This window comes from Pseudophryne corroboree, chromosome 6 (genome assembly GCF_028390025.1).
Source record: "Pseudophryne corroboree isolate aPseCor3 chromosome 6, aPseCor3.hap2, whole genome shotgun sequence".
In the NCBI taxonomy this organism is placed as follows: domain Eukaryota; kingdom Metazoa; phylum Chordata; class Amphibia; order Anura; family Myobatrachidae; genus Pseudophryne; species Pseudophryne corroboree.
Window position 1 is genome coordinate 74,862,840 of NC_086449.1, and position 14,431 is coordinate 74,877,270.

Genomic DNA, 14,431 nt, shown 5'->3' on the forward strand with positions numbered 1-14,431 from the left:
ACACAAGTGGCCGACACAAACACCTGGCCCATCTAGGAGTGGCACTGCAGTGTCAGGCAGGATGGCACTTCAAAAAAATTGTCCCCAAACAGCACATGATGCAAAGAAAAAAAGAGGCGCAATGAGGTAGCTGTGTGACTAAGTTAAGCGACCCAAGTGGCCGACACAAACACCTGGCCCATCTAGGAGTGGCACTGCAGTGTCAGACAGGATGGCACTTGAAAAAAATACTCCCCAAACAGCACATGATGCAAAGAAAAAAGAGGCGCACCAAGGTCGCTGTGTGACTAAGCTAAGTGACACAAGTGGCCGACACAAACACCTGGCCCATCTAGGAGTGGCACTGCAGTGTCACGCAGGATGGCTCTTCAAAAAAATACTCCCCAGACAGCACATGATGCAAAGAAAAAAAGAGGCGCAATGAGGTAACTGTGTGACTAAGCTAAGCGACCCTAGTGGCCGACACAAACACCTGGCCCATCTAGGAGTGGCACTGCAGTGTCACGCAGGATGGCCCTTCAAAAAAATACTCCCCAAACAGCACATGACGCAAAGAAAAAAAGAGGCGCAATGAGGTAGCTGTGTGACTAAGATAAGCGACCCAAGTGGCCGACACAAACACCTGGCCCATCTAGGAGTGGCACTGCAGTGTCAGACAGGATGGCACTTCAAAAAAATTGTCCCCAAACAGCACATGATGCAAAGAAAAATGAAAGAAAAAAGAGGTGCAAGATGGAATTGTCCTTGGGCCCTCCCACCCACCCTTATGTTGTATAAACAGGACATGCACACTTTAACGAACCCATCATTTCAGCGACAGGGTCTGCCACACGACTGTGACTGAAATGACTGGTTGGTTTGGGCCCCCACCAAAAAAGAAGCAATCAATCTCTCCTTGCACAAACTGGCTCTACAGAGGCAAGATGTCCACCTCATCATCATCGTCCGATTCATCACCCCTTTCACTGTGTACATCCCCCTCCTCACAGATTATTAATTCATCCCCACTGAAATCCACCATCTCAGGTCCCCCTGCACTTTCTGGAGGCAATTGCTGCTGGTGAATGTCTCCACGGAGGAATTGATTATAATTCATTTTAATGAACATCATCTTCTCCACATTTTCTGGAAGTAACCTCGTACGCCGATTGCTGACAAGGTGAGCGGCGGCACTAAACACTCTTTCGGAGTACACACTGGAGGGAGGGCAACTTAGGTAGAATAAAGCCAGTTTCCGCAAGGGCCTCCAAATTGCCTCTTTTTCCTGCCAGTATACGTACGGACTGTCTGACGTGCCTACTTGGATGCGGTCACTCATATAATCCTCCACCATTCTTTCAATGGTGAGAGAATCATATGCAGTGACAGTAGACGACATGTCAGTAATCGTTGGCAGGTCCTTCAGTCCGGACCAGATGTCAGCACTCGCTCCAGACTGCCCTGCATCACCGCCAGCGGGTGGGCTCGGAATTCTTAGCCTTTTCCTCGCACCCCCAGTTGCGGGAGAATGTGAAAGAGGAGCTGTTGACGGGTCACGTTCCGCTTGACTTGACAATTTTCTCACCAGCAGGTCTTTGAACCCCTGCAGACTTGTGTCTGCCGGAAAGAGAGATACAACGTAGGTTTTAAATCTAGGATCGAGCACGGTGGCCAAAATGTAGTGCTTTGATTTCAACAGATTGACCACCCGTGAATCCTGGTTAAGCGAATTAAGGGCTCCATCCACAAGTCCCACATGCCTAGCGGAATCGCTCTGTTTCAGCTCCTCCTTCAATGTCTCCAGCTTCTTCTACAAAAGCCTGATGAGGGGAATGACCTGACTCAGGCTGGCAGTGTCTGAACTTACTTCACGTGTGGCAAGTTCAAAGGGTTGCAGAACCTTGCACAACGTTGAAATCATTCTCCACTGCGCTTGAGACAGGTGCATTCCACCTCCTTTGCCTATATCGTGGCCAGATGTATAGGCTTGAATGGCCTTTTGCTGCTCCTCCATCCTCTGAAGCATATAGAGGGTTGAATTCCACCTCGTTACCACCTCCTGCTTCAGATGATGGCAGGGCAGGTTCAGGTGTGTTTGGTGGTGCTCCAGTCTTCTGTACGCGGTGCCTGAACGCCGAAAGTGGCCCGCAATTCTTCGGGCCACCGACAGCATCTCTTGCACGCCCCTGTCGTTTTTTAAATAATTCTGCACCACCAAATTCAAGGTATATGCAAAACATGGGACGTGCTGGAATTTGCCCAGATGTAATGCACGCACAATATTGCTAACGTTGTCCGATGTCACAAATCCCCAGGAGAGTCCAATTGGGGTAAGCCATTCTACGATGATCTTCCTCAGTTGCCGTAAGAGGTTTTCAGCTGTGTGCGTATTCTGGAAAGCGGTGATACAAAGCGTAGCCTGCCTAGGAACGAGTTGGCGTTTGCGAGATGCTGCTACTGGTGCCGCCGCTGCTGTTCTTGCAGCGGGAGGCAATACATCTACCCAGTGGGCTGTCACAGTCATATAGTCCTGAGTCTGCCCTGCTCCACTTGTCCACATGTCCATGGTTAAGTGGACATTGGGTACAACTGCATTTTTTATGACACTGGTGACTCTTTTTCTGAGGTCTGTGTACATTTTCGGTATCGCCTGCCTAGAGAAATGGAACCTAGATGGTATTTGGTACCGGGGACACAGTACCTCAATCAAGTCTATAGTTGGCTCTGAAGTAACGATGGATACCGGAACCACGTTTCTCACCGCCCAGGCTGCCAAGGCCTCAGTTATCCGCTTTGCAGCAGGATGACTGCTGTGATATTTCATCTTCCTCGCAAAGGACTGTTGGACAGTCAATTGCTTACTGGAAGTAGTACAAGTGGTCTTCCGACTTCCCCTCTGGGATGCCGATCGACTCCCAGCAGCAACAACAGCAGCGCCAGCAGCAGTAGGCGTTACACTCAAGGATGCATCGGAGGAATCCCAGGCAGGAGAGGACTCGTCAGACTTGCCAGTGACATGGCCTGCAGGACTATTGGCTTTCCTGGGTAAGGAGGAAATGGACACTGAGGGAGTTGGTGGTGTGGTTTGCGGGAGCTTGGTTACAAGAGGAAGGGATTTAGTGGTCAGTGGACTGCTTCCGCTGTCGCCCAAAGTTTTTGAACTTGTCACTGACTTATGATGAATGCGCTGCAGGTGACGTATAAGTGAGGATGTTCCGAGGTGGTTAACGTCCTTACCCCTACTTATTACAGCTTGACAAAGGCAACACACGGCTTGACACCTGTTGTCCGCATTTGTGTTGAAATAATTCCACACTGAAGAGCTGATTTTTTTTGTATTTTGACCAGGCATGTCAATGGCCATATTCGTCCCACGGACAACAGGTGTCTCCCCGGGTGCCTGACTTAAACAAACCACCTCACCATCAGAATCCTCCTTGTCAATTTCCTCCCCAGCGCCAGCAACACCCATATCCTCATCCTGGTGTACTTCAACACTGACATCTTCAATTTGACTATCAGGAACTGGACTTCGGGTGCTCCTTCCAGCACTTGCAGGGGGCGTGCAAATGGTGGAAGGCGCAAGCTCTTCCCGTCCAGTGTTGGGAAGGTCAGGCATCGCAACCGACACAATTGGACTCTCCTTGGGGATTTGTGATTTCGAAGAACGCACAGTTCTTTGCTGTGCTTTTGCCAGCTTAAGTCTTTTCTTTTTTCTAGCGAGAGGATGAGTGCTTCCATCCTCATCTGAAGCTGAACCACTAGCCATGAACATAGGCCAGGGCCTCAGCCGTTCCTTGCCACTCCGTGTCGTAAATGGCATATTGGCAAGTTTACGCTTCTCCTCAGACGCTTTTAATTTTGATTTTTGGGTCATTTTACTGATCTTTGTGTTTTGGATTTTACATGCTCTGTACTATGACATTGGGCATCGGCTTTGGCAGATGACGTTGATGGCATTTCATCGTCTCGGCCATGACTAGTGGCAGCAGCTTCAGCACGAGGTGGAAGTGGATCTTGATCTTTCCCTATTTTTTTAACCTCCACATTTTTGTTCTCCATATTTTAATGCGCACAACTAAAAGGCACCACAGGTATACAATGTAGATGGATGGATAGTATACTTTATGGATGACGAGTGACGACACAGAGGTAGGTACAGCAGTGGCCTACCGTACTGCTATATACAGTATAATGGACCTGGTGGACACTGTCAGCAGACTGCGTTTATAGTATAAAGAAAAAAAGACACCACAGGTATACAATGTAGATGGATGGATAGCATACTTATGGACGATGAGTGACGACACAGAGGTAGGTACAGCAGTGGCCTACCGTACTGCTATATACAGTATAATGGACCTGGTGGACACTGTCAGCAGACTGCGTTTATAGTATAAAAAAAAAAGACACCACAGGTATACAATGTAGATGGATGGATAGTATACTTATGGACGACGAGTGACGACATAGAGGTAGGTACAGCAGTGGCCTACCGTACTGCTATATACAGTATAATGGACCTGGTGGACACTGTCAGCAGACTGCGTTTATAGTATAAAGAAAAAAAGACACCACAGGTATACAATGTAGATGGATGGATAGTATACTTATGGACGACGAGTGACGACACAGAGGTAGGTACAGCAGTGGCCTACCATACTGCTATATACAGTATAATGGACCTGGTGGACACTGTCAGCAGACTGCGTTTATAGTATAAAGAAAAAAAGACACCACAGGTATACAATGTAGATGGATGGATAGTATACTTATGGACGACGAGTGACGACACAGAGGTCGGTACAGCAGTGGCCTACCGTACTGCTATATACAGTATAATGGACCTGGTGGACACTGTCAGCAGACTGCGTTTATAGTATAAAGAAAAAAAGACACCACAGGTATACAATGTAGATGGATGGATAGTATACTTATGGACGACGAGTGACGACACAGAGGTAGGTATAGCAGTGGCCTACCGTACTGCTATATACAGTATAATGGACCTGGTGGACACTGTCAGCAGACTGTGTTTATAGTATAAAGAAAAAAAGACACCACAGGTATACAATGTAGATGGATGGATAGTATACTTATGGACGACGAGTGACGACACAGAGGTAGGTATAGCAGTGGCCTACCGTACTGCTATATACAGTATAATGGACCTGGTGGACACTGTCAGCAGACTGCGTTTATAGTATAAAAAAAAAAGACACCACAGGTATACAATGTAGATGGATGGATAGTATACTTATGGACGACGAGTGACGACACAGAGGTCGGTACAGCAGTGGCCTACCGTACTGCTATATACAGTATAATGGACCTGGTGGACACTGTCAGCAGACTGCGTTTATAGTATAAAGAAAAAAAGACACCACAGGTATACAATGTAGATGGATGGATAGTATACTTATGGACGACGAGTGACGACACAGAGGTCGGTACAGCAGTGGCCTACCGTACTGCTATATACAGTATAATGGACCTGGTGGACACTGTCAGCAGACTGCGTTTATAGTATAAAGAAAAAAAGACACCACAGGTATACAATGTAGATGGATGGATAGTATACTTATGGACGACGAGCGACGACACAGAGGTAGGTACAGCAGTGGCCTACCGTACTGCTATATACAGTATAATGGACCTGGTGGACACTGTCAGCAGACTGCGTTTATAGTATAAAAAAAAAGACACCACAGGTATACAATGTAGATGGATGGATAGTATACTTATGGACGACGAGTGACGACACAGAGGTAGGTACAGCAGTGGCCTACCGTACTGCTATATACAGTATAATGGACCTGGTGGACACTGTCAGCAGACTGCGTTTATAGTATAAAGAAAAAAAGACACCACAGGTATACAATGTAGATGGATGGATAGTATACTTATGGACGACGAGTGACGACACAGAGGTAGGTACAGCAGTGGCCTACCGTACTGCTATATACAGTATAATGGACCTGGTGGACACTGTCAGCAGACTGCGTTTATAGTATAAAGAAAAAAAGACACCACAGGTATACAATGTAGATGGATGGATAGTATACTTATGGACGACGAGTGACGACACAGAGGTAGGTACAGCAGTGGCCTACCGTACTGCTATATACAGTATAATGGACCTGGTGGACACTGTCAGCAGACTGCGTTTATAGTATAAAGAAAAAAAGACACCACAGGTATACAATGTAGATGGATGGATAGTATACTTATGGACGACGAGTGACGACACAGAGGTAGGTACAGCAGTGGCCTACCGTACTGCTATATACAGTATAATGGACCTGGTGGACACTGTCAGCAGACTGCGTTTATAGTATAAAGAAAAAAAGACACCACAGGTATACAATGTAGATGGATGGATAGTATACTTATGGACGACGAGCGACGACACAGAGGTAGGTACAGCAGTGGCCTACCGTACTGCTATATACAGTATAATGGACCTGGTGGACACTGTCAGCAGACTGCGTTTATAGTATAAAAAAAAGACACCACAGGTATACAATGTAGATGGAAGGATAGTATACTTATGGACGACGAGTGACGACACAGAGGTAGGTACAGCAGTGGCCTACCGTACTGCTATATACAGTATAATGGACCTGGTGGACACTGTCAGCAGACTGCGTTTATAGTATAAAGAAAAAAAGACACCACAGGTATACAATGTAGATGGATGGATAGTATACTTATGGACGACGAGTGACGACACAGAGGTAGGTACAGCAGTGGCCTACCGTACTGCTATATACAGTATAATGGACCTGGTGGACACTGTCAGCAGACTGCGTTTATAGTATAAAGAAAAAAAGACACCACAGGTATACAATGTAGATGGATGGATAGTATACTTATGGACGACGAGTGACGACACAGAGGTAGGTACAGCAGTGGCCTACCGTACTGCTATATACAGTATAATGGACCTGGTGGACACTGTCAGCAGACTGCGTTTATAGTATAAAGAAAAAAAGACACCACAGGTATACAATGTAGATGGATGGATAGTATACTTATGGACGACGAGTGACGACACAGAGGTAGGTACAGCAGTGGCCTACCGTACTGCTATATACAGTATAATGGACCTGGTGGACACTGTCAGCAGACTGCGTTTATAGTATAAAAAAAAAAGACACCACAGGTATACAATGTAGATGGATGGATAGTATACTTATGGACGACGAGTGACGACACAGAGGTAGGTACAGCAGTGGCCTACCGTACTGCTATATACAGTATAATGGACCTGGTGGACACTGTCAGCAGACTGCGTTTATAGTATAAAAAAAAAAGACACCACAGGTATACAATGTAGATGGATGGATAGTATACTTATGGACGACGAGTGACGACACAGAGGTAGGTACAGCAGTGGCCTACCGTACTGCTATATACAGTATAATGGACCTGGTGGACACTGTCAGCAGACTGCGTTTATAGTATAAAAAAAAAAGACACCACAGGTATACAATGTAGATGGATGGATAGTATACTTATGGACGACGAGTGACGACACAGAGGTCGGTTCAGCAGTGGCCTACCATACTGCTATATACAGTATAATGGACCTGGTGGACACTGTCAGCAGACTGCGTTTATAGTATAAAGAAAAAAAGACACCACAGGTATACAATGTAGATGGATGGATAGTATACTTATGGACGACGAGCGACGACACAGAGGTAGGTACAGCAGTGGCCTACCGTACTGCTATATACAGTATAATGGACCTGGTGGACACTGTCAGCAGACTGCGTTTATAGTATTAAAAAAAAAGACACCACAGGTATACAATGTAGATGGATGGATAGTATACTTATGGACGACGAGTGACGACACAGAGGTAGGTACAGCAGTGGCCTACCGTACTGCTATATACAGTATAATGGACCTGGTGGACACTGTCAGCAGACTGCGTTTATAGTATAAAGAAAAAAAGACACCACAGGTATACAATGTAGATGGATGGATAGTATACTTATGGACGACGAGTGACGACACAGAGGTAGGTACAGCAGTGGCCTACCGTACTGCTATATACAGTATAATGGACCTGGTGGACACTGTCAGCAGACTGCGTTTATAGTATAAAGAAAAAAAGACACCACAGGTATACAATGTAGATGGATGGATAGTATACTTATGGACGACGAGTGACGACACAGAGGTAGGTACAGCAGTGGCCTACCGTACTGCTATATACAGTATAATGGACCTGGTGGACACTGTCAGCAGACTGCGTTTATAGTATAAAAAAAAAAGACACCACAGGTATACAATGTAGATGGATGGATAGTATACTTATGGACGACGAGTGACGACACAGAGGTAGGTACAGCAGTGGCCTACCGTACTGCTATATACAGTATAATGGACCTGGTGGACACTGTCAGCAGACTGCGTTTATAGTATAAAAAAAAAGACACCACAGGTATACAATGTAGATGGATGGATAGTATACTTATGGACGACGAGTGACGACACAGAGGTAGGTATAGCAGTGGCCTACCGTACTGCTATATACAGTATAATGGACCTGGTGGACACTGTCAGCAGACTGCGTTTATAGTATAAAAAAAAAAGACACCACAGGTATACAATGTAGATGGATGGATAGTATACTTATGGACGACGAGTGACGACACAGAGGTCGGTACAGCAGTGGCCTACCGTACTGCTATATACAGTATAATGGACCTGGTGGACACTGTCAGCAGACTGCGTTTATAGTATAAAAAAAAAGACACCACAGGAGTGTTTTTCAGGCAGACAAACGTATACTGGTGGTCACTGTCAGCAAAACTGTGCACTGTACTCCTGCTATAGCTGCTCCCCAGTCCCCACAATTAAGCAGTGTGAGGACTCAGCACAGATATATCATGCAGCACACTGAGCACAGATATGGTATGGAGCGTTTTTTTCAGGCAGAGAACGGATAAAAAACTGGTGGTCACTATTAGCAAAACTCTGCACTGTACTCCTCCTAACAGCTGCTCCCCAATCCTCCCCACAATAAGCTAAGCAATCAGATCAACTGTGTAGTATATAACTATATAAACGGAGAGGACGCCAGCCACGTCCTCTCCCTATCAATCTCAATGCACGTGTGAAAATGGCGGCGACGCGCGGCTGCTTATATAGAATCCGAATTGCGCGAGAATCCGACAGCGGGATGATGACGTTCGGGCGCGCTCGGGTTAACCGAGCCATACGGGAGAATCCGAATATGGCTCGGACCCGTCTAAAAAGGGTGAAGTTCGGGGGGGTTCGGTTTCTCGGAAACCGAACCCGCTCATCACTAGTATTTTGATGCAGGGATCCCGACCCACGGCGGTATTTTAACTGCATCCCATTTAAACAGGCAATTTCAGGCAGATGTTTATTCCATGTATTGTGACCTTATTCCAGGAATTTACAGCATAATCATTTTAATGAGGCAACGTCATTCAGCAGAGCTATGGCCCTCATTCCGAGTTGTTCGCTCGCTAGCTGCTTTTAGCAGCATTGCACACGCTAGGCCGCCGCCCTCTGGGAGTGTATCTTAGCTTAGCAGAATTGCGAACGAAAGATTAGCAGAATTGCAATTAAATAATTCTTTGCTGTTTCTGAGTAGCTCCAGACAGTGGCATAAGTTTGTCACAGTCGCCCGGAGGCAAGATAAATATTGGTGCCCCCCTATTTCCTATATTAAGATAAATATATGTGTGTGTGTGTGTGCGTGTGTATATATGGAGTGTTCTGAAAAAAAAATGATATACTGTATATTTATACATTTAATTGTCTTTTATTTTAAATCATAAATTTCTTAGCAGTCATACCCAGGATTAGAACACATGACCTGTTGCACTAACAGCAGACACTTTACTGATGGAGCTATTTGCTCCTGTTGAGGAAACATGAGAATTCTAACTATATGAAGTTACGTGTAATTGTCAGAGAAGTATCGTCATATAGTTAGAATTCTCATCTTTTCTATACAGGAGCAAACAGCTTCATCAGTAAGGTGTCTGCTTCCAGTGTAATAGGGTGTGGTTTCTAATCCTGGGTGTGACACTTGTAAAATGTGTATATTCAGTATAATAAAGAGGGTGTGATTTGTAAGGTGCAGGGACCAGTGAGGAAGTCGGCCACTGAAAAGACAGCGACAGCTATCAATTAACTTAATTCAATGGTGTCACAGAATGGGAGGAGAGGTGCCCCCCTTCAGAGCAGGAGCCCGGCGGCAGATGACTCCGTTGCCTCCCAGAGTTCTGCCTCTGGCTCCAGACCTACTCACAGATTGCGATCAGCTCAGTCCGTTTAGTTCCTGGTTTGGCATCACAAACACGCCCTGCGTTCGGCCAGCCACTCCCCCGTTTCTCCAGACACTCCTGCGTTTTTCCCTGACACGCCTGCGTTTTTAGCACAGTCCCGGAAAACGCTCAGTTACCACCCAGAAACACCCACTTCCTGTCAATCATTCACCGATCAGCAGTGCGACTGTAAAGCGCCGCAGGATCCACAGCAAAACTGCTAAGTTTTTAGTTAAATAACTAAGCGCATGCTTAGTTAGTGGCCTAACAGAAAGGGGCGTGGCCTCATGGCAAGTGCCTCACTCGCAAGCCACGCCCCGTTTTCGTCATTATGGGGGCATGAACAGTGCTGTGAGAGCTGCTGGTCATGTCCCCTGTCCCTCTCTGCCGTGAATAGACGCTGTGCGCATGCGCACAGCATCTATTCACCGCTGCTCTGCTCAGAGCAGCGAGTGACAGGGGGGGGTCTCCCAACTGCCCCCCCACCCGCGGGACACTGCGACCCGCGGGTGGGACAGCGGGACAGACCGTGAAAAACGGGACTGTCCTGCCAAAATCGGGACAGTTGGGAGGTATGCGATACTAGTGCCTAAGATTGCATTGCAGGATGTGCATACATCAGGCCGATGTATGAAGCCACATTGGCAGGGGCATGGGCCAGGAGAGTCAGCTGAGCTAATGCATGTGTGCCGTCCCGCTGACCATACATGTGCAGCGGCCATTGCTGGGGAGGGTTCTGGGGGAAATCTGCAGTGTGTGGCCCATAGGCCTCATTCCATCTTCAGATGATGGTAGCTGCAGGGGCCAATCCCCAGAATGCTTTGTATTCCGCAGCTTGGTAAATCTGACAGCATCGCACCCCCCATATAAACCTGTGGTTATGCGGCTTGCAGCGGGGAGGGATCGCAGCAGGTATCGGACAGGACCCGGCTTTCGCATGTCTGCGGGGGGAGGGACAGGACTCAGCATGCGGGGCGGACTTGCCCTGTGCTGGCTGTCCCCATGCGTGTCAAAGATTTGCGTTTTTTTCGCACATCTACGATCAGGTCTGAATTAGGCCCTAGGTCTGTGAGATTAATTCAATATGTTTGTTGTCTTCATCAATAGAGGGAAAAAAAGTTGTGTTTTAAGTGGACAAATGCTGCTGTAACTACATTTAAAATGAAAACACAAAGCTTGCAATGTTTTATATTGTACAGCAGATGGCGGTATTACACTATCCCGGCTGTCAGGTCTGTCATAGCTTAAAACAGTGAGTGAAGTTGCTGCAAAATTTCATATTTTTCATTGGAATAAGCTGTTTCACAGAGATGCTGGGTATCTGTCGTTGGGTAGACACAACTTTATGTCGACAGTCTTTAGGTCAACCATGGAAGGTCGACATGTACTAGGTTGACAGGTCAAAAGGTTGACATGTTTTTTTAAACTTTTTTTGGCGTTGTTTTCTTCGTAAATTGACGGGGAACCCCAATTAGTGCACCGTTTCCCCTCGCATCACTCGCTGCGCTTGCGATGCTTCGGGCAGGTTACCGTTCCAATCGTAGTCCACGTGGACCGTTAAGTATGAAAAAATCCAAGAAATGGGGAAAAATTTTGAAAAACTCATGTCGACCTTTTGACCTGTCGACCCAGTACACGTCGACTTAATGACCACGTCGACCTATTGACCACGTCGACCTAATGCATGTCGACCTTCAGTGGTCGACCTAATGACTGTCGACTATGCTGTGTCGACCTAACAACTGTTAGGTCGTGGGGTCGAGGTGCTGTGGGGAAAGTCCAAACAGGTCTTCACTATGCATGCATTGGATCCAGCACATGCTGAAAAGTGCAGAACTGGCAATGCAATGTTACGCCTTGGAGATCGGAACTTGGCATTTATTCTACTGATGGGACGCACTTTGCACTGTCCTATTCCACTTCTGCAAAGAAATGCATTTACAGGGTCACATCAAACAATGTAGAAAAAGAATATCAAACACACAAATGTGCCACATATTATAAATGAGATCCGGTTAGGATCCCGGCGTTTGGGATCCCAGGAGTCGGAGTACTGGCGCTGGAATGCCGACCAGAGCCGGCCCTAACCAATATGATGCCCTAGGCAAAATTTTTGGCTGGTGCCCCCTAGCACCACCGCAAGTTCAGCCTCTGTCCCAGCACCCAGCACCATCGCCCCTCACCCATAGCAGTCCCCATTTTGGTGTTTCTACCCCCTATATACTAAATAGGAACAGTTCGCACATTCGGCGCATAGCCCAAAAAGGGTCTGTTCTTGCTGGGAAGGGGTATGGCCACACAATAGTAACCCCAATTCAAATTACGCTACACAGTAGTGCAACTTTTCTCACGTTTTATCATGCGATAGTGTCCATTATTCACGTTACATCACAAGTAGTACCACTTTACCTTATATACGTTACTCCTTACAGTAGTGCCCCTTATTCACATTACATCACACTGCTAGACACATGAACCCCCCCCCCCCCCCCCCCCCTGCTTACCCCTCCAACAAAACACACACACCCATCCATTGCTGGACACATGCACACACACGCACACCCTGCTTACCCCTCCAACAACACACACACAAACCCCTCCATTGCTAGACACATGCAACCCCCCCCCCCCTGCTTACCCCTCCAACAAAACACACAAAACCCTCCATTGCTGGACACACAACCCCCCCCCCCCCTTACCCCTCCAATAACACACACACACCCCTCCATTGCTGGACACATGCATGCATGCACCCCCCCCCCCCTCCATTGCTACACGCTTGCAGCTTACCCCGGGCCCTCCATCATTGTCAGCGGGCGGGTGGCAGGTCCAGACCGGAGCCCTCCGTGTCTGCGCACACTGGCTGGCGATCAGTCACAGCGGCGGCCGGGAGGCAGACGGCAGGTCCGTGGCGGGGGCCTTCCTTCGCGGCGCACAATGGCGCTCACAGCGGCGGGCGGGAGTCAAACGATAGGTCCTGGGCCCTCCCTCTATTTATTGCACTCTCCTGGCCGCGTCTGCGAGTGCAGTGAATAGAGGGAGGGCCCAGGACGACACCACGTCTGGAGGTCTCATAGCGGCGCTGGCGGACTAGCAGCGGCAGGCAACATGGGGTGAGCGGGTCGTGCAGGTGCCAGTGGCGCCCCCTTCTGCTGGGGCTGTCACGGCGCCCAGGGCACGTGCCCTGCTCGCCCCATGCTAGTTACGCCTCTGCCTGGGACGGCTTCACTAAAGGAGCCGGGAAGTTGGAGACTATGTTGAAATCTATTTATGTGGCCAATGGAACACTACTCAGGCCTAACATTGCCTGTGCATGAGTGAGTAGTGCTACTGAAAAGTGGTCAGAAAACTTGTCATCAGACATAGGCACAATAGAGAGAGACGAGATAATCCTAACGTTAGGTCATATCAAAGACGCTGCTCGTACATGCTAGAAGCCATGAAAGATATTGGTCTCTTGGGATCAAGAGCCGCTACCATGGCAATCTCAGCACGGAGGGCGTTGTGGATTCACCAATGGAATGCTGACGCAGATTCCAAAAGGAATATGGAGGCTCTCCCGTACAAAGGTGAGGTCTTGTTTGGAGATGGGCTGGATGCTTTAGTTTCTGCGGCTAACGCAGGTAAGTCGACATTCTTGCCTTATGTTCCTGCATCGGCGAAAAAGACACATCACTCTCAGATGCAGTCCTTTCGGCCCAATAAATACAAAAAGGGTAAAGGTTCCCCTTTCTTTGCGGGTAGAGGAAGGGGAAAAGGAAAAAAGTCCACAGTGTCTCCAGGATCACAGGAGCAGAAATCAACCTCTGTTCCTTCAAAATCTTCAGCATGACGCTGGGGCTCCCTTGCGGGAGTCCGCTCAGGTGGGGGCACGTCTGAAACTCTTCAGTCACTTCTGGGTTCAATCTGGCCTGGACCCGTGGGTCGTACAAATAGTGTCCCAAGGGTACAAACTGGAGTTTCAAGACGTTCCCTCATGCCGATTTTTCAAATCGGCCTTACCAGTTTCTGTCCCGGACAGGGAAGTGGTAGCAGCAGCAATACAAAAATTGTGTCAGGATCAAGTCATTGTCCTGGTTCCCTTGTTACAACAAGGAGAAGGGTTTTATTCAAGACTATTTATAGTTCCGAAGCCG